The sequence below is a fragment of the Cavia porcellus genome, unplaced genomic scaffold (assembly GCF_034190915.1).
Source record: "Cavia porcellus strain 051 isolate PalLab524CR breed Dunkin Hartley unplaced genomic scaffold, mCavPor4.1 scaffold_1, whole genome shotgun sequence".
Lineage (NCBI taxonomy): Eukaryota > Metazoa > Chordata > Mammalia > Rodentia > Caviidae > Cavia > Cavia porcellus.
The window spans coordinates 145,742,183-145,767,976 of NW_026947484.1; the positions used below are offsets into that span (position 1 = coordinate 145,742,183).

A 25,794-nucleotide genomic window follows, 5' to 3' on the forward strand; every position below is an offset into this window, starting at 1 on the left:
TGTTCGTCTCTAGATGTTCAAAAGGCTTTTCTTGTACCTTGTTTTTCTCCATGTATATATACTCCTAAAAATTATCTGTTGTTGATTATGGGATGGAGACTGTGTAAAGGTCAATGTTATTACACATACAGAAAAATATGTGACTTTAGCTTCCACAATATTTATTGCACATTATTGAAAATTAAGTGTTCAAATGGCATAATAGATATGGAATATGTTTATCAAATGTACTGCACATTTTCTTCCTGATACTGTTTTATACTTCCTAATTTTCATTAATTCCCTAAATATAGGCATAAACTTTACAGTTTATAGAATGTAATGTGAACTTTATAGTTTATAGAATACAATGTGAACTTTATAGAATGTAATGTGAAAACTGAGCATTTCAGTTCATGAAGTATAAACCCGTTCAGTGTGCATCTTCCTATGTCCAAAATAAATTGAACAGATGTGATAATGATGTGGCTCAGTTTTGTAAAACAATTTAATTATTATCTAGATCATTTTTTTATCTAAATGATGGTATACAATCATAAGTATAAATACTTAAATGAGGTAAAATGTATTTAAACTCAAAAATTTTAATGCCTGTGGTAAATTTCAGATTTGATAAATTCAAATTATTAAATTTTTTAAAATCCTGTTTAGGATAGTATGAACAGAATTTGTTTTATATCTATACACAACAAACACAACTGGTACTTTAGTGGTTACTGTGAAAGTAGCATGAATAACATTTATAGTTAATTGTTCATCAGTATTTACAAGGGCACAGGCTGTCTCACTCAATCCTTGCAGGTATGTGGTATATCATCTTCACTTGACATATGCAGAATCTGAGTCAAGCAGAGTTTAAAACTTGTCAAGATCATACATGTAGTGAGTGGCAGAATCACACTCTATTTCTAGTTTTCTTATCCAGGGCTAGGGATTTAATCATCTCATAAGAAAGCAGCATTGTTTTATGAGGCAAATAATGTAACCAGTTAAAAAATAAGAAAAAGATTTAGTGTAGGAGTTATGATGATAAATCGAGAATGTAGTGCTCTAAAGTAAAATTAACCAGGACACATGAGAACCCCAAAGAGGATCCTGTCTCAAACAAATAATCCAATCAATAAAAATAGAATATATCAACTGTCTTTAAGAATTCGGATGAGAAAAACATAATTTTGAAATGTTGACCACATCCCTAGGACAGTGTTTTATCGTAGGCGATTACAGTCTGCTTTCTCAGGCGGCATCACACAGCTTCCTTCACTCTCTCAGGAGCATCACAGAGTAATTGTACTTGCAGAGACTGAATGGAGCGGTTGCACTGGAACCCCCGGGAAACTGAGATGACCTGGAGTAGGTGCAGGATGGGATATTAATAAACTTATATTTTATAATCTTCTTCTGGTTCCCTCATTGACCTCCCTCCCTAATACTCTCCTCCTCTTACCTAACTACACGGTGCTAGCTTCAAGCCTGAAGCAGACCTCCATCACATAGAGTTTGTATTTAGGAAATTACTTTGGCCAGTGAACTGATATAAAAAGAGGGGTGGGGAAAGGAATGAAAAAAGAGTTAATTTCCGTTATGTATGTGTATCAACTGCCCACGAATAATATAATTATTATGTACTGCAAACATGAGCTAACAATAATCAAAAACAGAGTTAATGTGATAGTAAATCCATTGAGTACTATTTTGGCCATATCCAACAAGGTTTAATATATAGTTAAGTCTAAATTATTTCTTTTGTTCTGCTGATGTATTTGACATTTGTTTTTACACTGTTTATACATTTAATTTCTTTTAGTTTCTTCTCTTAATTCTATATCAGATTAGAGGTAACTAGTACACTTAATGCTAAGGTTATTTTGCTAAAATCTTCCCAGTATCTTTGAATACTATACACTAATTTCAGATCTGGTCATACTAATGTTTCTATTAATTTTTAATATGATATTTAGATTGATTACATGCTATAATACAAAACAGAAAAATATTTTATTTTTGCAAAAAATTATGACACATGTTTTCTGTACAAAGCCTTCATTATGTGTACAAATATTTAACTTCAAAATATCAATTTTTATGTCTACTTATAACATCATAAGTCAAAAACAGTTTATAAAGATAAAACAATTCATTTCAATATGATGCACAAACTATGTGTATGTAAGGAAATATCAGTGAAACTCATTAATATGTAAAACTTTTAGTACTGATATTGTCTACTGAAATCATGAGACAATATCAAAAGATTCTGTGCTATAGTATTCACATATTGGGCAAACATTTAAGTTTTTAGTAGAACTTACAATTATTGTGTTATTAATGCTCAGACATTTTGCAAACTCAGTAAGATTTTTTTCCTCAAAGGGCCATAAACAGACAGATTTATGTTTTCCCACATTGAATTTTTTGTAAGAAAAGGTCTTTATCTATTCTTTACAGGAAGAATAGTATGCCACATGTAAAAAACAGAGTGATTTTGTTTTTCTGCATTTTTAATATCTCATTGAAGGCTCTTCTTTGGGACTGCAGATAAACAACATTGAGTTCTCCAGGGAGAATAAGAGCTTCTGATTACCATGGCAATGGAAGGTTCTTCTGTCATGGGACTCTTAAATTATGAACCAACCACATGCTAGGGCAGTGCTAGACATATTCTTTCCTATGGGAGGAGGATTTGCTCTGTAAGTGAGGTAGTCATGTGGTCTAGGATTTATTTTTTTATTTTTGTAGAAGAAATCACATTTCTAATATTTTTGCTTTAAAATGAATAGCTTATTTTTGATCCATGAAGCTAGATTACCCACCATTTGACATTTTTTTCTGAATGAAACTCTGGATTTTCGTTGTGATAAGGTACTCATCATTAACACAGAAAGTAGGATGCAAATAGTTTGGAATTTATTGTGTGAGACCTGTTTCTTCCTGCACCTCTTTGGATCTCTCTGTTGGTAAGCTGTATATTCTGCTATGCATTCCTGTGCAGCCAGGTTCTGTCCTGCCTTCTATAGGCAGACCTGAGCTTAGCTCTCTTTCCTAACTACTTGTATCCAATTAATAGGAGGGGTAACTATGCTTGGACCTAGTGAGATAAGCATTTCCTTTTCAGAGAGCATTTTTGAAGGGTGGAGGAAATACATTCCTGAGTTCTCAGATGAAGGAGAAGCATTAGAATTCCTTATCACGGTCTTAGGTCAGACCATACTTGTTGCTTTTACTTCACCACTAATATGTGGACCATCCGCCTGATTTCTATGTCTGTTTGTAATCAGTTCCATACTCTGAAAGAGGAATGGCTGTGTTTTGTTTTTGAAAATTTAAAACCTCAATACGCTAAACTAGGAACAATGTGAAATCACAGAGCATTTAACATTCTTTGGACACCGTTATTAAGGACTGCTCATCAGCCTCCCTCCCTCCCTGCATGTTTGTTTGTTTTCTTTCTTTCATTCATTTTCTTTCTTCTTATTGTGCTGTTTCCTCTTTTCTTTTCTTCTTCCTCATTCCTTCTTGGACTGTTAAGTTCTTAGAAATCGAAATACTTTCTATACTCCAAAGCATTACTTCACTCTTTCCTACTCTTCATCTCATCTTGCACACTCAAGCCCATTGGGGGAGGTAATTACGTCTATAAAGAGTTATATAGTCTGGCATAAACACAGGGATGTAGCTACCTCCCTACAAGTTCTCTGCATGGAGTTACAGTGTGGCTGATGATTTCATTTTCTGTCCCTGGTGGAGGACTGTGCTCTGTTCTACAAATTTCTTTAAAGTATTTATTGAATGATTCTGTTTTTAAGAATTTTTCCTCTACTCCTGGGTAATTTGTCAGCCTTTTTACAAATTTCTTAGCCAGCAGGATATTTTGGCTCTGATTTACCTTCCTCGTCTTGAAGCTGATGTATGTATAATACCACATTTTCTTTCCAAATTTTTCAAAAACTGATCATTACCTTTGGCAGGACAATCTTTTACTTGCTACTTAGAACTCATCACAATTTGGCTTTTATTTACCATTTCTAGTTGTATCTCCATACACTACTTATAATAAATCTTACTCTCTTTCCAGAGTGATATACTTATGTTTTGTGAAAAATTATATTTACTTTCCACTATTATATGATTAACACACTCAGTTTTCTAATGCTGATTGCTTTCTGATGAAGCCTTATCTTAGCAATCTAGTCTCTCATTTCTCTTTTATTGACTTCTCTACCCTTTGTACCAGAAAAGAATTTTCCATACAGGAAGTCCCCTAGACTTTGGATTAAGAGTTGCTATTTTGAATAGTCATGTAACAAAGTTTTAGAATTTTGAGAACTTGTATCTAGAAGGAGTCTTAGAGATCACCACAAATTTAGAGTTGAGAATACTAATGTCCAAGTAAAACAACTGCTTACTGGCAAAATCTGGACTGAAGAGACCTGAATTTTAGTCCATTGTGATCTCCTGCCATGACTTCCTACCAGCCAATGCTGAAACTTGTCCTCCAGAGTCTGTTATCCTATTTATTTTTGTTATACTCCCTATATCCTGAGCTCAACATTTATTCTAAGTAGATGTGAGCATACCCAATATGACAGAAATATTTTAGCACATGATTATTAAAGAATTTCTTGGCTAGCAGTGATCTCAGCTATTCTGCTGTCACTGCCTGGGACCCAGGGCGGTCCATGATTATTCTTCTTGTGATACATTCCACGCTGCACATACAGTCATCATCCCAGGCCTTTGGAGTAATGGACTTTGACAGACAGGTCCTGGCTTCCTAGGTATGAGTTTGCCAAGGTCAGCTGAAACAAAGTACCAATGACAGAGAAGTAGCATGTGAAGACATGTCCCAGGCTCAGTATGACAACCTCATGGGCCTCCTGCTGCTGTGTCCAAGTGGGAGTCTCTACTGAAGCCTTCTAACAAATTGTTAAGTAGATCATTCAGAGAGTATCTATAATCTTAACTAGAAAACAGTTTGACATGGTGACAAAAAGCTGTTGCTTCAACTTTCATAAACACAGAACTAAGGATTGATAGATCAGAATCTTATTCCCACAAAAGATAAGTACCTATATATGGAGTTGCTGGAGGATATGTGACAGGGTTCAATCCTATTAAATGGTACAGCTTGAAGGATGAACAGTATCTTTGTGCAAATCTTGTAAAGCCCAAAATACATCACTGGAAAGCAGAGCCTAAGGGAGAGATCCTCATGTCAACAGCAAACTCTCTTCACTGTATTTGGCCTCATCGCTCAACACACACAAAAAAGATGCAAAACAAGACAACAAAAGGCTCTCAAAGTCTTTTAACTCTCCCAAAAGCAGATGATCTAAAGGGTATTGGTTGAGAGGGAAAGCAAACACCAGTTAGCCTGGCTGTATGAAATGATTAAAAAAGAAGTTTAAAAAAATTCATGAGATAGAGCAGTGAACAAATTGATCCATGTGGATCTGAGCGTAACAAACTTAAAAAATTAGAAAAGATAGTGAAAAATAGTTCAAAATATAGATGACAAATGAACCAACAAAGTGCCAAAGCAGAAAACCCAAAGATAGAATATTGTATTCATTAAGAGCAGGAATAACCAATGTGCAGACAGGGTTTCAGAAACTAAGGACAAAATGGAAATGCATGAAAATTTGTTTAGAGAAGCCTTAAAAATGATGAGAACAAGAAAAATTCTTCCAACAGATACGAGATGATGCTAAGAAGACTAATCCTAAGAAATTAGAAGATAGCACACATATAATAAAAATTTGTTTACAGAGATCATTGCAGAAAACTTACCAAGTATGAAGAAAGATTTCAACATCCAGCCAAGCAAAACTTATAGAACATCAAATAAATAAGATGAAGAAAGAAACTCCCCATAACACACGATAGTCAAAATCCCAGATGTCCAACAAAACAGAATCTTAAAAGCTGTCAGAGAAAAGCAAAAAAATATGCATAAATGTAAAACTTGGCCGGTAATATCATCCCAGCTTAGCTGCGTCTCTGTTGCCACCTTGCCCCATTACACCCGTACCATTTTTCCCTGAGATCGTTCTTTGTAAATTGGCTATACACAAATCCTTGTCTCAGAGGCTTCAGCTTTGATGCAACCTAACATAAGGCATCATGTCTTAATTTATTAAGTAATATTTATTAAGCATTCATTGTGTGCCAAGCACTATGTGACCTTGTTTATATATATTGACTCATTTTACCCCCATAACTCCATAAGTGGATAGCATTTCTCATTTTACAAATGAGAGAACTGAGCCTTAACTGCTTGTTTGAAATCACACAGCCAGTAAACACCAAAACCAAATGTCTCTAAGTTACTTTCATAACCCTTATGCTACATTCCTTGAGGACACATCATTTTCCCTGGCAGAGATCCAATTCATGGTTGGTCTATGTTCCATCTGAGGAAGAATATTGAAAACAAATTATTACAGTTTCAGTGCAAAACCTAATTCTCACATATTTTCTCCTCCTTATCCAGAACATCTAAATTTCTATAGTTCTCAAAAAGTAGAATTATTTTCTGTAGGGAAAATATAATAGCTTGTATACTCTTTACACTAATCCTTTGAATATCTATGGAGTATATGTTTTGTGATAAGCTCAGGAGATAAAAATGTTTTTTTACTCAAGTAATCTGCCATTTACAAAGGGGAAGACCTGTGAAGACCTGTCATATAAGATGAATGTCACAATAAAAGTATATAGTGGCAGGAAATGAGGAGTCACAGGTTAGTGATTCCTAAAGTGAGTCAGGGCTGGTGCAGATTTGAGAAGTGGTATCAGTTAAGCTGGATCTTAAAGGATAGACAGAGCTGTAATATTTTATTTTATTCAAGGATTTTATCTCTCTAGTCTACCTTATTACTTTATTAAGAGGAACACATGTCAGAATTGTTCTTGAAAGAGTGACCAAAATCACAGAGGTAGAAGATGGCCTGTAGCTCGATTTCTAATTAAAATTCTACCATAAAAAAAAAAACCCTAGATCCTAAAGCACTTGCTGTGGTGGGCATGATATCAGTACTTCTTTCCTTGACTAACTGTCACAGTGAACAAAGCCACCCCAGTCTTTAAAATGACTCGGTCTCATTTTACAATTACAAGGGGTAATAAAAGTATATGCTGAAAAACAGAGTAAAGGGTACATTGCTTTTGATCCTTCTAAAAATACTCCTCCTCACCTTTGACACTCATCCTTTTGGCTAAGTCGTTGTAGAAGGCCTTTTTCATGAGTGTCTTTTTAAAGTGTGATAAAAAATACAGCAAATGCTCCAGAGGAGTCTCATCCGATGGAAAGGCTGGCTTGTAAAAAAACATGGTGCATCCTCATCCAATTTTTTTTTTAATCAGGTTTGGCACCACATGACTTTTGGTTCCTCCTCAAAGTCACAATGACCATGAAAGACAAACATTTTAAACTTCTTTAGGACGCTAGGTCAGTCAGAGAGTACAACTAGAGGCATTCATGAAAAACACTTGGCAGCACTGCTTTGGAAAGTGGCAAGAATGACAGGAAATGATGTTCAAAGCAAACGGGAGTATTTTTATTTTAAAAACAAAGCAACAACAACAACAAAGCCAATAAAACAATGATACAGACTTTCAAAACAAAACAATAGAAAATTAATACATTTAATATATTGTGTATTGTTATATTCAAAGTAGTTGCTCAGAGTATAAGATTTAAGCAAGAAAAAATTGATCAAATAGTGAAGCACAAACTGGTCTTTGAATTAACAAAGCACAAACTGGTCTCTGAATTGACAAAGATTAGTAGCATATCTTACACACACACACACACACACACACACACACACACACACACAATCTTTTCCCTTCTTTTTTTCCTTTCCCCATCCCAGTCCTTTCCTTTTGAGCCCTTTGTTTCTCTTTCATTTTCACAATATCTACTGTACATTTTGGATCTTATTTACTCTTTCAGTTTTTTACACTAGAAAGACAATACAATATTTACAAATGCAAGTCTGATTTATTTCACTTATGAGTATGATCTCGAGTTGCACCCATTTACCTTTTTGTGTGTGTGTGTGTGTCTTTTTCTTTTTTATTGGTACCAAGGATCAAATTCATGACCACATACTTGCAAGGCAGGCGCTTATGCCACTGCACTAAATCCCCAGGCCCTTGCACCCATTTACCTTTAAAAGTCTCAAGTTTGACCATCGTGGTTGGTCCTGAGCAGGCCATTAGTGGCCTCCCTGCTTCCAACCATGCTTGGCGGATTCTGGAGTTCTAAGCAAGCAAAGGGGTGCCATTGGTTCCAGAGGCTGGGCAGCCCTCCCCCCTCACCCCCTGCTGCCCCACTTTCCCCCGAGTTCAGCTAGTTTGGGACCCTCACTTAGCCCAGGACAGGCAACTTTGTGGCTTCCTGATGAACTGGACCAGCACGGTGGGTCCTGGTGGGCCTGTGGAGGCCTCCCTGCTCCTGGCTGTGCTTGGAGGACTCTGGAGGTCTGTGCGAGCGGGCACCATCGATTCTGAGGGCCAGGCATGGGCCAGCCTGCCCCATCTCCAGTGACCTTCTCTCAATCCAGGGAGCTGGGTGGCCAGAGTACCAGGAACCGAGGGCATAGAAGAGGATTTCCAACAGAGCCTGAGGAAGTCTTGGAATAACAGTTGAAACACAGAAATATAGGAAAATGACAAAATGAAAGACCAAGTTACAATCTCAAACCACCAGCCCATCCAAAGAAACCTTAGGAGTGATGTACATAGAAGAAAATATACACCTGAAATATCGGAGATAATAGCAACTGAAATAAAGAAGTAACTCCGGGCAGCTTTAAAGGAATTCAAACTAGAAATAATCTCCCAGGTAAAAGAAGAAATGATAAAAGAAATGAAGGAGATACTGAACATATCTAAAGAAGACACAGTTAAAAAATTGGAGGAACTAAACAAAAAGATAGAATACCTACATGAGCAATATAAGAAACAAACAGAATACATAAAGCAGATGCACAGAAATATACAGGAAATCAAAAATTCCATTGAAAGCTGTAAAAACTGCCTCAATGAAAGTGAAGATAGAATTTCAGACTTCGAAGACAAGACTGCACCTAGTGAACAGGAAAGGAAAGATCTTTTAAAAGTAACAAGGAATCAGGAAATAACAATTCAACAACTGCAAGATGATGCAAAGAAAAACAACATAAGATTGATAGGGATTAATGAAAAAGAAAGGGACAACATAAAGGATGTCAAGAGGATATTTAGAGAAGTAATAGCTGAAAATTTCCCAAACATGAAATTGGAAACCGACATCAGGATCAGTGTAGCATATAGAACACCAAATGGTCATAACCAAAATAAAACTACAACCAGACATATAATAATCACCATCCCAGAAATCTAACATAAGACTAGAATATTAAAAGCTGTCAGAGAGAAAAGATAGGTCACTTATAAAGGACAACCTATCAGAATCACAGCAGACTTCTCAACACAAACAATAAAGTTAAGAAGAGCATGGAGTGAAGTATTTCAGATCCTAAAGGAAAATGATTTCCAGCCTAGACTGATGTACCTTCAAAAACTGTCCTTCAAAATCGATGGAGAAATAAGATCCTTCCATGACAAAGAACAGCTGAAGAACTTCATGATCACCAAGCCAGCCCTGCAAAGAATACTGAAAGACAGTTTAGATACACAAAGGAAAAAACCACTAAGCAAAGCAGACAATTAAACAGAACAGAAAGATAAAGATGCAACAGCAGAAAGATAACATGTCAGTAATAAAAAAACATATAATAGTTATAACCATTAATGTAAATGGTCTTAATGCACCAATTAAAAGAAACAGACTGGCAGAATGGATCAAGAAACAAAATCCAATCATATGCTCTCTACAAGAAACCCATCTAACCTGAAAGGATACTCACAGACTGAAAGTCAAAAGATGGAAAACAATACTTCACGCAACAGGAACCCCTAAAAAAAGCGGGAGTAGTCATTCTGTTTGCAGTCAATGTGAACTTAAACCAATAATGATCAGAAGATATAAAGAAGGTCACTACATACTGGTTAGGGGAAAACTTTAAGAGGTAGAGATAACTATCTTAAATATATATGCACCAAATTACAGAGCACCCAGTTATATAAAACGAATATTAACAGAAATGAAAAACCAACTTATCAGTAACACAATTATAACAGGAGACCTTGACACACCATTGACACAGGGACAGATCAACCAGACAGAAAATCAGCAAAGAAATAACAGAACTGAATCACACCTATGAACAAATTGACTTGATAGACATGTACAGAGTGTTCCATCCAACAACATCAGAATACACATTCTTCTCAGCAGTACAGGGGTCATTCTTTAAAATAGACCATATATTAGGTCACAGAACATAGTAAAATACAAAAGAGTTGAAATTACACCTTGCATGTTTTCAGATCATAGCACTATGAAATTAGAAATTAATGATAACAGTTGCTGCAAAAATCCCACAAACACATGGAAACTGCATAACACACTCTTGAGTAATCAGTGGGTCACAGGGGAAATTAAAGAATTTAAACAATACCTACAAGCAAATGAAAATACAAATACACTTACTGGAATCCATGGGATGCAATGAAAGCTGTCCTCAGAGGAAAATTTATTGCACCGAGTTCTCACATCAGGAAAACAGAATGAATACAAATAAATAACCTAATGTTACACCTCAAACATCTGGAAAAAGAAGAGCAAGTCAAACCCAAAGCCAAAAGAAGAGAGGAAATTGTAAAAATCAGAGCAGAAATCAATGCAATAGAGACTAAGAAAATAATCCAAAGAATCAATGTATCAAAGAGTTGGTTCTTTGAAAGAGTAAATAAAATTGATAAGCCCCTAGCCAACCTTATTTTAAAAAAGGAAGAAAAACTCAAATTCATGCAATAAGAAATGAAAAAGGCTTTATAGAAATACAGAAGATCATCGACACCTATTTCGAAAACCTCTACTCTCAAAGGTTTGATAACACAGAAGAAATAGACAGATTCCTAGAGACATATGAAGTACCAAAACTAGGTCAAGAGGATATAAAACTGCTGAATAACCCAATCTCTATTAATGAAATTGACAATGTAATTAAGTCCTTATCTTCAAAGAAGAGCCCAGGCCCAGACGGATTCACTGCAGAATTCTACAAGAAATACAAAGAAGACCTAATGCCAACACTTTCAAACTCTTCAATGAAATCAAAAGGGAAGCAATCCTTTCTAAGTCATTCCTGGAAGCAAATATTACTCTAGTACCAAAACCTGAGAAAGATCAAACTAAAAAAAAGAACTATAGACCAATCTCCCTAATGGACACAGATGCAAAAGTCCTCAATAAAATATTGGCAAATAGGATGCAGCAAATTATCAAGAAGATTATACACCATGACCAAGTGGGTTTCATCCCAGGCATGCAGGGATAGTTCAACATACATAAATCAATAAATGTAATCCACCATATCAACAAAGCCAAAAGTAAGAATCACATGATCATTTCTATAGATGCAGAAAAAGCTTTCGATAAGGTCCAACATTCATTCATGATAAGAACTTTATAGAAAATTGGAATAGATGGTCTTTACCTCAATATAATAAAGGCCATCTACGACAAACCAACAGCCAGTATCATACAAAATGGCCTTTACTTTAAAATCAGGCACAAGACAAGGATGTCCTTTATCACCTCTTCAATTTAATATAGTACTCAAAATACTAGCCAGAGCAATTAGACAAGAAAGAGAAATAAAAGGGGTAAAGATAGGAAAAGAAGAAGTTAAATTATCGTGGTTTGCAGATGACATGATACTCTACATAGAAGACCCCCAAAACTCCATTGAAAGTTTTAATAGATATAATAGATTAGATATAATAAATAAATTCAGTAATGTATCTGGATACAAAAATCAATACTCAAAAATCAATAGCATTCCTATACACTAACAACTAAATCACTGACAGAGAAATAAGAGAAGCCACACCCTTCACACTAGCAACCAAAAAAAAAATGAAATATTTAGGAATTACTCTTATGAAAGAAGTGAAAGACCTACAGAGGAAAATCATAATACACTGAAAAAAGAAACTGAAGATGATCTCAGAAAATGGAAAGACATCCCTTGCTCATGGATAGGAAAAATAAATATTGTAAAAATGGCCATTCACCCAAAACTCTCATACAGATTCAATGCAAGCCCAATAAAAATATCATCAACATACCTCATAGATCTAGAGAAATCACTCCTAAAATTCATCTGGAGTGAGAAGAGACCTAGAATAGCAAAGACAGTTCTAAGCAACAATGGCAAGGCAGGAGGTATCACAATCCCTGACTTGAAGTTATACTACAAAGCAACCATAGTAAAATCAACATGGCACTGGAATCAAAACAGAGCCGAGGATCAATGGAATAGATTGAAGATACAACCACAACTACAAACACACTCAACCACCTTATCTTTGATAAAGGAGCCAAACAGGTTCACTGGAAGAACGACAGTCTCTTCAATAAATGGTGTTGGAAAAACTGGCTCTACATTTGCCAAAAACTAAAACTAAACCCATACCTATCATCATGTAATAAATTAAAATCTAAATGGATCAAAGATCTGAATATTAAAACAGAAACACTAAATCTATTGGAAGACAAATTGGGTAGAAACCTTGAAGACATAGGGGTAGGTAGAGAATTCATGAACAGAACTTAAATCCCACGGGAAATACTTCCCAGAATCAATAACTGGGACCACCTCTTATTAAAAAGTTTCTGCATGTCAAAAGAAATCTCTAACATAACGAAAAGAAAACCCACAAACTGGAAAAAATCTTAGCGAACTCTCCCTCAGACAAAGGACTTCTGTCTAAAACATATAAAGAATTTTAAAAAATCAGACTCCCAAAATTCAAAGATCCAATCCAAAAATGGGCTTCTGAGATGAATACACACTTCTTAGATAAAGAAATACAAATGGCAAATAAATAAATGAAAAAATGTTTATCATCATTAGTCATTAGAGAAATGCAAATTAAAACCACACTGAGATTCCATCTCACTCCTGAAAGAATGGCCAGGATCAAGAAAACCACCACCAAAAAATGCTGGAGAGGCTGCAGGGAAGAAGGAACTCTCTGGCACTGTTGGTGGGAGTGTAGACTGGTACAACTATTGTGGACGTCAGTCTGGAGACTTCTCAAAAAGCTGGGATTGGAAGTCCCATTTGTTCCAGCTATTCCACTTCTAGGCATATTCCCAGAAGAACTGAAAGCATCATACCACAGTGATATATGTGCACCAATGTTTATAGCCGCAGAATTTGTAATCTCCAGATCTTGGAAACAACCCAAATGTCCATCAACTGAGGAATGGATAAAAAAAATTGTGGTATTTTTATACAATGGAGTACTACTCAGTTATAAAGAAGGATCACATTGAAATATTTATAAATAAATGGACGCAGCTTGAGACCATACTCATAAGTGAAATATATCAAACTCACATGTATGAATACCAAATAGTTTCCCTAGTGTAAGAAATGATCCAAATATATAAAAGTATGTGGTAATCATGATTCCCCATTATGTGGCTTTGAAGCCTTACAAAGTTTTCACTCATTAATTGGAATGAGTAATAATCCCATTATTCTGGAATGCTTGATATTATTGCCTGTGATGACATGAACAGCTATTTTGAAGAAAACAAGACATTATAATAGCTAGTGCTGATTTTAATATCACTTTGTTTTGAAGTCCCCCGAAACTGTTGCTCTTCTGTCTCCATTGGTTTTATCATGTTGTATCTTACTGGATTTTATTTTATGTGATAGTATAAACAAAAATTTTTATAGGCAAAGAGATAATGTAGAAACCATTGTTCATTTTCTGTTAGCTGGTTCTAAATACCCTGTAATACTTTCATCCTCTTGCATGGTTTACACTGTCTTGATATGTTTGATGCTATAGTATATGAAGTTATATTCAAATATTTCAAGGAAAGAGACACTATGCAAATTAGTATTAAGTTGGGCTATTTGGTGGTGAAGCACTAGATTGCTGAAATTGTCATGCTTTGACCTGTATTGTTATGTTGCTATGTCCTCTTTTATCTCAATCTCCCCCTTATTCATTAAAAATTATTTATTTTTTAATTTTATTATTATTTTTTAATTAAGGGGAAAAATAAAAAATTAGCAGTATATATTATAGTAACTTTTTTATTTCCTATTAATTTGATTTGAAGCCCTGTATTACCCCTACTATCTTGTTTTGACTGATTAGATTGTGTTCCATTCTGTTTGATAGTATCAAGTTTGAGGGTATAGGCAACTACTTTGAATAAGATTCACTATGATGCCCATTCTGGTTTGACTATTATCTTCTTTTGAAGTCCTGTAATGTTTCCAATGTTTAGGTTTTATTGGTCTTGTTCTGTTTTGTTCAATTTTATTATACCTGATGATATAGGCAATTCTTTTTAAGGAAGCAAGAGGCATTATGGTAACCATTGTTGAAAACCTTGTATTCTGTTTTTATATCATGTGCTGTGTCTATCCTTTGTTTTGACTGACTGCTTTGTTTTGTCATATTTGGTTTTATTCTCTTCCAAAAAAATAATAAGAACTATGGGAGTAATAAAACCCAAAATGTGTAAATTTTGTTGTAAAAAAGAGTGAAAAAAAAGTGCTCTAAAGGATACAACTGTAAGTGTGTTTAAGTGTGTTAAGATAGATGACCATATTACTGAATTTTTGTTGGATCATTGAACACAACTGTTTTTGCAGTTTCACTGTTTGAATGCCCACTTTGTATACTTTAATCCTGTAACTTGAACAAACTATTTCTAAGATGACAATATGTAATCTATTAACTAGTGATTGCTTACCGTTTTTTGTAAGTCTGTATTACTTGTACCCTTATACTGTTTTTTTTTCTTTCTTTTTTCCCTTTGAATAAAAAATTTTCTAAAAAGTACACTAGAAGCAGTATATTCATTTATATAAATAACTATGGAAAGGAATTTCTTCTCTTAAATCTGTTTTTGTTTTGGCAGGGGAATAACTGAACACATCCAATTATTTTCTTCAGGCAAATATTTCTGTTATTTGATTTACTCTGAAAGAATATCCAATATTACTGGTGCAAGTGGATCACTGTTATTACTACTATTGACTGGTATTATTAATAGTTATAATACCATGGTTACTACAGTATTAACTCACCTCACTTCTTACCTATCATCACAAGTCCTAGAAGCTGACGCTCTTAGATATGAACTCTAGGAAGCTTCTAGATATGAACTCCCCTCCAAATACTTTAATTTCCATCTACAAATGTCTTTATATGTATTGGTTCTTTCCCCAAATATGACTATACTACTTTTTTCAGTACTGGGGATTAAACCTTTGCTCTGAACTCTACCCTCTCCTCCTTTGTGATTTTTATTTTTGAGACAGGGTCTCTCTAAGTCATTAAATTGTCCAGATTGAGCTCAAACTTTGGATCCTTCTGTCTCAATCTTCCTGAGTGCTGAAATTAGAGATTTGTGTCACCACACCTGTTCATATTACCATTTTAAAGGCTAGTCTCCATGTACTTGTGGTCTTTATCCTCCATTTTTATCCAATACCTAGAAGACACATTAATTGTTCCTCATCTTTTTGTATCCTGTTCTCTCCTGACTTCCTACTTCACCAGCATCGGAAAACAACATGTTTTCTCATTTTAAAAAGAAAAAAAAAAACCTAGTAATCATAATGCATTGTTTCATGTGATGAACAGTTTGGCACACTTACCCTATTTAACTTCCTTGTAATATTTGGTGCTGAGATTACTTCTCTTTTGGAATTGCCTTCTTATTTGGTTGCCATGACACACTCCTGATTATATTTGCAAACCTCTGGCGGTTTCTTTCCAGTCTGGCTCACAACATCTCCTTATCCCCACCTTAAATGCTGGTTCTTCTCAACAGCTTATTCTTTGTTTGTTTGTTTTTAACAGCTTATTCTTGGCTCCTTGTTTTCTCCCTCTTCCTGCTCCAGTTGGTGATCTCACTCTTACACATGGCTTCATTTATCCTCTGGATGCTGAAGACAACCAAGCACATGTCTCGCTCACATCCTTAGGTACAAGAAGAAAAACTGAATCTTGGTATTTTCCATTATAACTTAACTATAGAAATTCTTCATTTAATGACTGGGCTTTCTTCTGCTTCTGGGCCATGAAGTAAATATGTCACTAAATAAACACTTGCATATAGCATGTTCACTATAGTATGCAGAACAAAGAAATAGTCAAGGGAAACTTCCACTTAAAGACTTTGCCTTTATTTGCATACTTCTTACATGCAGTACTGTAATATATAACAGAACATAAAACTATATTACTGTTTTGTACAGTACAGTCAGCAAAAGTACAGGTACTATATAAACAAGATGTGCTGTACAAAGAAGATATTGAGGCCTTATTAACAAGATATACAGAACTGTACTCAAAAAAAGATAGGTCGCAAATTCAAGTGGTGGATTGTATGTCTGAACAGCATACCTTTGTCATAAATTCACTTGTTAAATGAGACATCTATATTAGAGTAAGGTGCAAATAATGTCAGAAACGCTAGGATTCAAACCATTAGACACACACGTTGAAAGTATGGTTGGAGGAATTTTCCAGAAAGAAGCAATATAAATTGAAGCACTAAGAAAATATGGGAAACAAATATCAGTAAATAATTTTAAAATATTCCTGTCATTATTTTTAAAATGTATTGTCAAAAGAAGCAACTAGTGACAACAAAAATCTATTCTGTGAATGGTTTAAGCTGTAGAAAACAAATCAACATGAGACAGGTGAGTACTGATGTCTACAGGGAAACAAGAGTCTACTAAAGCACTTCTGTTAGAACTGAATGAGGTAAGTAAAATACAGCCTTTGGCAAATACTATAATTCTGTTAGGATAAAAATAAATGAATGAATTATAAATATAAGAACAGGCTATAGATTGAAATAGAAGAATAAAATTATATTGTCTGAGTTTCAAACCAGCAGAGTAAAATGCACGTTATCTAACAGAAGTTAGGAAAGTAGGACAATGGAAAAACCAAAACAGGGATCCATAAAATGACAAATATGAAAGAAGATGACAAAAATAATGCTTATCAATTAAATCTACATGAATTTATTTAAATTGACTTTTAGAGAAATTCTCTAAAAGATACTTTAGATTTTTAAAAGGTGCAAAAATATGTTGTCCATATATATGCATGTAAAATGATAATGTTATAACAATTCCAAAATTATATATGTCTAAAATAAATTAAGAAAGGTGGGCTATTTGTAACAGGCAATAACAGTTGATCCTGAAAATTTTCATTTTTATTATTACTTTTACACAGACATTCACTATCTGTCCTAACAGAACTTTTTGTCACTATCCTGATTTTTCACAATACATTTTTCAGCACAGTGTCTAAAAACAAACATGGTCTTGTTCTGTTTCCCATGATCATTACATACTGCCTACAGGCTTTCTGGCATCTTATTCATATTGCATTTATACTCGTATTACATTTACACTAAAATATTTACAATTTTCTAAATGGAAAATTTCTTCTTTTTATTTCTATACCTTTGCCTCTTTGGTTCTCTCTGCTTGGAGTTTCTTTGTTCTCTGTTTATCCTTTAAAACTTAGGGATAAGATGCTGCTTCTTCAATGGTGCTTTCTCCTTTATATTTCTGTGACATATCACATCATATTAAAGTACTTTGCCTATTTGTTTGTCTTCCCTACTAAACCATGAGCCACCGGAAGAGCAGTGATCATATGACACTTGCCTCCAAGTGGAATCTCCTGTGCAGTACAAATTGTGCTCAATGAAAAATAAATTTGTCCACAATTATCGTGTTTCAAGTACTCTAAACCATACTGAACTCAGTCAAAGAGGTAACAAATAAAAATTTAGAAGATAGATTCTGTGTATAAGTTTCAGTGAATGATTTAGTCCAAGGAAGAAAGGAATGAAACTATTTTATAAAATAATAAGTGTATTGTATGAGTGTTGTATTTAGGGAGCACATTTTTCATTGTACGTGACAGAAAACTAATTCCAGTAAGTTTATACATACAAGGTATGATTAAAATATATATGAATGCTCAAATTTAAAGAACCCATTATAGTAAATGCAGCATTGCCACTAATCCTCCTCAAAATACTTCCCGAACTTTGAACATACTTATCCCATTGTTTTTGCCATTTTCTGAGGCTGTCAAGTTCTCTTTTATGTTTTTACAAGACGTGATAAAAAAAAATAGAGCAAATGCTGTTGCTGAGTGTCATCTAGCAGAGAGGTCAGCTTGTAAAAACATTACAGCAGGTCGTCATCCACGTTACTCACCAAATCTGACACTATACACTTTCTGGCTCTTTCCCAAAGTCAAAATAACCATCATAGGTAGATTTGGAGCATCAAGTAATCACGAAAGTATGACTAGAGACATGTAAGGGAGACTTCCTGAACGCTTCAAAAAGTGGCAAGAATGACGGCGTAAGTGTGTTTAAAGGGGGCGTCTTTGAGGGGAATTAACGGCAGCCTGGCTTTTTTGTAATAATTTTTTAAAAAGATTTAAACGTTCACTGGAGTTTTTCAACCATACCTGTACATAAAGAATATGGAGCAAGTCTTACATGGCACTGTAAAGGTAAGGCTGCCCCTAGAGCTCACGTTCAGTGAAAACTAAGAACATTCTGTAGCTTGGTTTCTGCCCATCTCTTGATTTACTGGCCTCTTCTTCTACAACAATTTTCCTTTTTCAGGAGGAAAATGTACAACCTCTAGACCTGATCATCATAACACGTAGCTTTGTTGCCACAGAGACACTGATATGCTCTGTTTACAGTTCAAAAGGTCCTGGACAAGAGCACCTGACAAACCTGTTCTGAGTCAGATGCCACCCTCAGGGAATGAATCAACTGTAATCAGGAGAAGACTCCAATCCTCCTGCATCAGGTATCTACCCTAGGTGAATCAAGTGCAGCACGGAAGGTAAGTAACGTCAGACGGGGAAATGGACTGGAGCTGGGGATGGTCTCAATCCTTGTTTCTCCAAGTGAAGTCCTGGGCATTCTCTGTGGAAGTTCCTTTAAAATGAAAAATCCTAGCACCCTGAATCTACTGAACTAGAAAGTACATTTTAACTAGTTCCCCAAGTGATTTTTGTGTGCATATTCAAGTTTGCGAAGGACTGGACACATTAACCAAAAATAACTATTCTCTTGTTTCTTCTGATTCTGGTAAAATTACCACTAGTTTTAAGTTATAGCAAGATGTATTTTAAAAACATACTTGCAAGATGATCTTATATACAAAATTATGAAAATTTCTATAATTTTCTTTTCAAGAAAATTTCACAAAGAAATAGTCACTATGGGGTTAGGGATTTAGCTCAGTGGTACAAGTGCCTGCATGGCAAGCACAAGGTCATGAGTTCAAACCCTGATACAAAAAGAGAAAAGAAATAGTCACTATTTTTCTCTGCGACAGTTTGTCATATATGCAAAGAAATACACATTTCAACTTGCTTTGTGTTTTTATGACCAATACACTTTCTCTTATCTCAAACATCAGAGATTTAGTACTAGCACCTAGAAGTCTGGACGTCCCCATTTCTATGCCAGTGTCTCATTTCCCCTGGGCTTCACTCTCATTATGTTCTCCCTGGATGAACCTGTTATAACAGTTGGACATTAACCATGAAAACTCTTGGAATGGTCCTGTGGGAGTTCTTAAACATCTGTACTTCCATTAGAAAAACCTGTGTCAACCTGTCAGAATGTGTGAGGTGCTGGCTGCTCTGTAATAGGTTGCTCTCAATATCATATTAGCTTTTCCTGAAAAGAACAAAGGAAAGATTTTATTTGCATTTCAAGTCAGTAATAGTTTTATCATATTTGCCAAGTTTCTCTTCCATTGAATTCCAGGTGAGATCTAGAAAACTGCTTTGTGACACCAAAGAATTTCTTCTTTAATGGAGTGGAAGAAATATTTCCAAGAATTAATCATTCTTTTTATCTTTTTTCATATCAAGACTTTTTAAAACATCAGGCTGTTACTCGTCAAAACAATGATTGATTACTGAACTTCCAAATGATTGAAAGACAATTTCGATGAAACATTGAGTTTTTACAGAGTGGTTGTTTATGTTACTTATTATTGATGGATTAAACTAAAACATGATTTTTTTTTAGTAATTATTTGTTTTGTGTCTGGATGTCCCCCAAAGCCTCATACAGTCAAGGGGGCAAGCTTCTAGAGTTTGTGATTGATTCATGGTCCAATGCTGGGATTATGAGTGTAAATCCACCTTAATGTGAGTAGCCTAACTACAATATAAGGGAGAGGAAGAGTTTTTCTTGTGCTTCTTCCTCTTTGTTCTTGTTGCTTTCCTGTCTTCTGCCACCATTAACTGTTGTTCTCTGCCCTGAGCCATCCCTATTTTGGACCCAGCAGATTATGGATGAAACTTCCACAAACTGTGAACAAAATAAACCTTTATTTCCTTAATTTTGGATGTCAGTATTTTGTTTCAGCAATGAAAGTAGTGTTACTTTTTAAGCTAATGTTTTAAATTATTTTAGAATTTTTCTTTTAAGACAGGCATAAAAATTTAAAGTATCTTAAAATCTCCTTCAGGATTCAGATTCAAAGTCTCATTTGCTTCTTAAAACATTTATTCCCATACTGATAAGGATTTAGCAAGACACTAGGTCTCATGATTTAAGAATCATTTCTTTAAGATAAACTTAATTAATATCTTCATACAGAAGAAAATAGAACCAATTTGGCTAATAAACTTCAAATACAAAGGACTTTTTGGAGGATTCATTTATATACAAAGGAAATAGAGAACCGAGACTTTTTTTTTAAATGTCAAGAAAACGTCTCTACTGGCATATGAGTGTACATTTGCCCTATTGAAAGCTCTTACAAATACCAGATGTTTTATGCCACTTTATTACTTTGTGTCATGTTTGTGATACACAGTGTATTTGTGATGCATAGTTCCTACAGTAACCATGGAGAAATTGTACATATGTATATCACATCTTGAGCTCTTATATTTTTCCTTTAATCTCCCTTTTCTCTCCCCTGCTTGGCTCCCCCTTTGCACCCCCAGATCCCTTTCTCATCTCTACAAGATCTACTTCTCTGTTTTCTATCTTCTATCTGCTCTTTTGTTTTTTAAATTATTTATACTTTGGGTTTCTCATTTTGTGCTAACAAAATGCTTTAGGAAAGCAATGCTAACACGTGTGGAAAGGTCATCAGTCCTGTCCAGTGAGTCCCAACAGATTCACCTTTTCTTGGGTGCGATTGAGTCTATGACCTATAGTACATCCCCTAGAAAGTAAGAAATGAAAGAAAAAGGAACCATCTTGCAACAGATGGACTGGAAAAATGAATACTACTGAGATTGATTGAATTGTTATGTGACCTGTCATCTCATACAGTAATTTAAAGGGATATAGCTTGTTAAGCTTATGTTTATTGAAGCATTTCCATTTTTCTTTCAGAATATATGGTGGGATTGTTTCCAAAGTACAAATTATGCATTTGAATTGTAATGAAATTAGAGTAGTCAAGGGCCCTCTTTATTAGTCCAAAGATATACAGAAAGTAGCTAAATTATTTCTCTTTCAAGAAGTAAGTCCCTAAGAAACTCAGAACCAGCCCAGACTACAGATCATTCAGGAACCAATATAGAATCAGGATTTCTTTTCCTGTGGCAACTCTTTTAATCTAGACAAAATTCTGGTAAATTCCAAGAGGTAATTTCCTGAAGTTCAGTATGGTGAACACACCTAGAAATGAGGCTGTTATATAATGTTCAAGATCAAGTGGTCTCAGACAATCTGGTTTTTCTTGTTACTGTTTGTCTCTCATTGTCTAGCATTAATCAGGAATAAACAATATCACTGACTATTCCAGCTAGTGAAGTGTAACTCATTTGACCCGAAAGCCTAATTTTAACTATTTTCATGGCTATCTTTCTAAAAGAGTATATAATGAGTAGAATAAATCCTTTCTCAATGTAGTTTGGCTTTTGCATTGTATGCTTTGTGTCTTCATATTGAAAATATTTGTTCTGATAATAAATAATATGTTTGTTGTTAATAAACAGAAATATTTTAAGCTTTAAAGAAGAAATTTTAATTACCTGTTATTTTATAGATACACACATACCTACATAATATTTGTTAAACCATTAAGATCAAACTACTATTCAAAAATTTTAAAATTGGATATTTTAAAAAGCACACCAAAAGTTATTTTGAAATGAGAATGAAGATGATAAAAGAGGTAATAAAATAATCAACATTAACTTAGTATTTCTTCTGTACCAACCACAGAGAACTAAGTTATATAGAGAAATTACTTCTCTAATATTACATGACTAGTGAGTGGATGTGTATTTTTAAACAGTTTATTATAGTTAATTAAATCCATTTAAAATGATATGCATAATTTCATCACATAATACATTATTTACTCTTATCAAATATTAAGATAATCTTAAATTTAGTATATTTAAAATAATGCTAAGAATAAGCTTTGTTAGCAAATTTAGTTATTTCTTCTTGAATGTGTCTCAAAACAAACTGACATATCAAGAGCTAAGCATTTTTATGGCTCTTACAATTATCAGTTTTCTTTACAGAAAGACAGTGCGTATTTACAGTCCATAAGATAGCATGTGATAACATGTACCTCACTGCACTTATTAGTACTAAATTTTAAAGGTACTTTTTGTTGGAAAATATAATTTATTTTGGTAACATGGATTTTGTTGGCATTGTTCCCAATCATTGAGGTTTCTCATAGAGTACAATAAATTAAGACTGAAAGACACTCTCATACTCATATGAAAAGCTGATAAGCACCTATCCTAGTGCTTAGGATTTTCTGTTTGTTTTTCTTGGTTACCTTTGTCACTGTTTATTACTCAGGACCACTGATTCACTACTAGGTATCTGTATATTTGATACGTGAGCTTCCTCATAGAGCTGATCCAATCCAGAAATGAAACAGAGTAACAAAGCAAACTAGATTAACTAACTAGCATAACTACGTTATGCTAAATCAAAAAGTTTCACGAGTGCGTTATCCAGCACACATACAGAAAACAAAAGCAAGCAAGCTATGCAACTAACCATGTGTAAGTTAGAAAATCTGATTGCACACAATGCTAAGGTCAATAGCTCCGTGGAGAACAATCCCTTCAGTGAGTCAGTGGGGTTTCCCCTTTATTTCCTGATTCCTGGTTGTGTCTTAAGTGTAGATAAGAAAGGTACACAGGATATCCAGGTAAATACAAAATATTTCCTCCTATGGAACTGCATAAAGTATTTCCTGCATATGGAATTTTGGCTACACAATAAAGAATTAGATCTATAGTAAGAGTATTTAAAAAGTCTTTTCTGAAGAGGAAAATGCAAGAAAAAGTATGTTTAGTTATTTATGTTTTAATACGAGTTTAGTTATTTATGTCAGATGTATTAAAATGTTATTAAAGTTCCCAGTTATAGTATTCTAGAAATAAATATTGATTATCCTTTCTGGATCAGTTACTTTAATTCTACCTGCCTACTGGCAGGCCTTGCTAGCACAGAAATCATCCAGGTAAAGAGGTCATTCAAAGTAGCACAACTGCCTGGGTTGAATAAATTGACTCTGTCACTAGCCAAGTTGCACAGCCTTACTCAATTTGTTGAATAACTTTGTGCCTCATTTTCCTGATTTGTTAAAGGTGCATAAAAATATTGCTGAGCTCAGAGTTTCTGTGAAGAAAAATATAATACTCTAATAGAAACTCATAGGGGATCACCAGGGATTTAGTAGATGCCCAGTAAACATTAGCTATTCTTATTGCTAATAAGTATTTTTATTCTAAATATTATAATTATTACTAATGTAGTTGCTGACTTCACTTAACCTGTCTTGTGAATGGCATTAGCATAATGGTAACTGTGCTTCTGGAACAAGCCTGTCAGTGAATTAACCTGAAAATGTTTCTTGGCTATGAGGAATAGAACAACTGAGAAGCTGAGCTGTGTACAGTGCAGGCCCAGGCCACGTGACTGGGCTTCTGTTTCCAGAGATAATACAGCTCCATCACTTACCAGCGGAGACTGCAGGCAGATTATTTAGATCTAAGCTTAGTTGCCCAAGTCTGCAGCTTTTGGATAGGCCACTCCTTCCCTTTAGAGAGCCTTGCTCTGCCCCTTCGCTGGCTCTGCTTCCTCCAGGACTTGCTTTGTGGACAACAGACCTGGACAGTCACATGTGGCCCTCTACCAAGAGGGGTTCTGTGCTTGTTTTAATGCTCTACTGTGGTTTTCTTGAAGTTCTTAATTACTTTATTGTTGAACTTTTATTTTGTAAGGGAAGTGCTATGGGACCATGGAGGATGGAAGTGGAGAAGATACATGCATGTTTCCTGTTGTGCCCAGAATTCAGGAGACTCCACAGTGTGTGGGAGCTCAGAGACTTGAACAGGACTAGGTGAGCACAACATATTCTGGACAGAAAAGCAGGCTCCCTGACAGCCAGAGATGCTGCACTCTCAGTTCAAGCAGGAACTTTCTTCAAATACAGAAAGAATGCAATGACATTCTGAGAACCACAAACAACAAATATTTCTCTTTTATTGTTGTTACTCCTTTATACCAGCCAGCTACCTATAAAAATTAAGACATGAAAGGAAAGAGAAAGGTAGAATAAATCATAGTTCCCTTTATGGTCAGCCCTTCCTAACTCATCAGTAAGCCAAAAGAAGAGAGAATTGGCAGAATGAGAGCAAATGCAATGAAAACACTTGCCAGTTTTATGCTATCCTTTCATGCTCTGGCCAAGCAAAGCACACAGGCATGTGCAATCCTCAAAGTACATGTGTTTGTATATTCATTACACAACTTAAGTGCTCTTATATCTTGTTATGGATTAAAAATTGACAGTCAACTTAACACCCACTGAATTAAATCAGCATGCTACTGAGTGTAGATGGTACACCTGAGGAAAATTGTCAGCATAAATAGAGACGTGGAGAAGAGCTAGGCATTGTGGGTTCTCCTAAATGTTGCTGTTTTGAGCTGTTTGTTCTCCTGGAGGAGCTCATCATAACTAGCTTCCCCAGTGTGAGTTTGACCATCGTCATTGGAGGAGCTTGGGACCTTGTTGGTGAGAGTGGCTGTGGTTCACTTTCGGGGAGCTCTGGTCCTTACATGGAGCATTACATGCTTCCTGGCTCCAGAGAGGAAGATGTGTGCTATTTTATCTCCAGGAGAAGTTTGTCATGCTGACTTTCTGGCATTTACTTGACTATTATCATCAGGGTAGCTTGGAAACTCCGTGTCACTGAGGATGGCTGTGGTACTCTTCAAGAAAGCCCCGGTTCCTATTTTCAGTGTGACTTTTCAGCTCCAGGGTAGAACCCTCAACCTACCAGCACAGCTCCTTCTCCCCACTGGCATAGACTTTCTAGCTTCCACCACTGACCTTTGGGCCTTCCCAGTGCAGATCCATAAAACAGACTGGCATGAATCCTTCTTGTGGGCTTTAGACTTCCAATGACCTTGTGGGAGGTATTGTCATGGGCTCTAGGTTTTCATTTGGATTCATGCAGGACATTGCTGTGGGATCCAGGCCCTTGGCTGAATGTTCTATGTCTTTAGTGTTGGGGACAGATTTCCTGCAATTTCTTTTGTTTAACTCTGGG

At 35.2% G+C, this 25,794-nt stretch overlaps 1 long non-coding RNA gene across 1 annotated transcript; it reads left to right on the plus strand.

The window, feature by feature from the left end:
- The first annotated feature begins 18,448 nt into the window (after nucleotides 1-18,448).
- Nucleotides 18,449-25,794, plus strand: LOC134473220 (uncharacterized). The gene is made up of 3 exons (XR_010043366.1): nucleotides 18,449-18,566; nucleotides 18,919-19,064; nucleotides 24,463-25,794. It is a non-coding gene; the product is annotated as an uncharacterized LOC134473220 (long non-coding RNA).